The 1,047-nt window shown below is 48.8% G+C and overlaps 1 protein-coding gene across 1 annotated transcript in view; it reads left to right on the forward strand.

The window, feature by feature from the left end:
• Positions 1-1,047, forward strand: part of LNX2 (ligand of numb-protein X 2) — a 60,218-nt gene that overhangs the window by 1,326 nt on the left and 57,845 nt on the right. The gene's annotated exons all lie outside the window — the stretch shown is intronic.

The following is a 1,047-nucleotide window of genomic DNA, read 5'->3' on the forward strand; positions in this document are numbered from 1 at the left end:
AGTCAAGTGCCTTAGGCACTATGCTATCAGAGCTCCTGTGTATATAGATAGATAGATAGGTGTATTTGTTAGTTCTTCTGGCAGTCCATGATACTTTTGTCTCACTTACTTTGGTCATGTTGTCAGAAGGGACCATTCTCTGGAGAGGGACGTCATGCTTGATAAAGTGGAGGGTCAGCGAAAAAGGGGAGGGCCCTCAAGGAGATGGACTGACGCAGTGGCTTCAACGATGGGCTCAGGCACAGCAGGGATCGTGGAGCTGGCACAGGACCAGGCAGTGTTTTATTCTGTTGTGCACAGACAAGGTCACTATGAGTCCAAGCCGACTTGATGGCACCTAACAACCTCCTCAGCATATACATGTATATGTATATTATATGTATATGTATGTATGTATGTATGTATGTATGTTGTTGTTATGTGCCGTCGAGTTGGATGCAACTCATAGCGACCCCTCCTTGGGTTTCTGAGGCGGTATCACTGTGGAAGTAAATTGCCCAGCCTTCCTTCCGAGGAGTGGCTGGTGGGCCTGAACCACCAGCCTTCTGGTTAGCAGTCACATGCCTTAGGCACTATGCTACCAGAGCTCCTATATGTATGTATAGTTGAGCACTATTATAAAGAGCTGATAGAGGAGATAAAGCCTTAAAGGAGCTATCAGAAGCTGAGAGCAGGCCGATCACGTACAGGGTACAGTCCAGCTAGCATTGGCTTTAGGAAAATGGCTGCTCTCTGCAGGTCTGTGTAAACGAACATACTTTAACATAGAAAAAGCAGCCCTGGTGGCACAGTGATTAAGTGCCCAGCTGCTAACCGAGAGGTCAACGGTTCAAACACCCTAGCAGCTCTGTGGGAGAAAGAGGTGGCAATCTGTATCCATAAAGACTGACAGCCTTGAAACCTGATGCGGCGGTTCCACTCTGTCCTCTGGGAGCGCTGTGAGTCAGAATCGACTCCAAGGCAGTGGGTGTGGTTTGGGCTTTGCTTCTGTGAAGACTGACAGCCTTGGAAACCCTGTGGGGCAGTTCCACTCTGTCCTCTAGGGGC

Source organism: Orycteropus afer, unplaced genomic scaffold, assembly GCF_000298275.1.
Source record: "Orycteropus afer afer isolate SDZICR_OR568_19922 unplaced genomic scaffold, OryAfe1.0 scaffold00842, whole genome shotgun sequence".
Taxonomy (NCBI): domain Eukaryota; kingdom Metazoa; phylum Chordata; class Mammalia; order Tubulidentata; family Orycteropodidae; genus Orycteropus; species Orycteropus afer.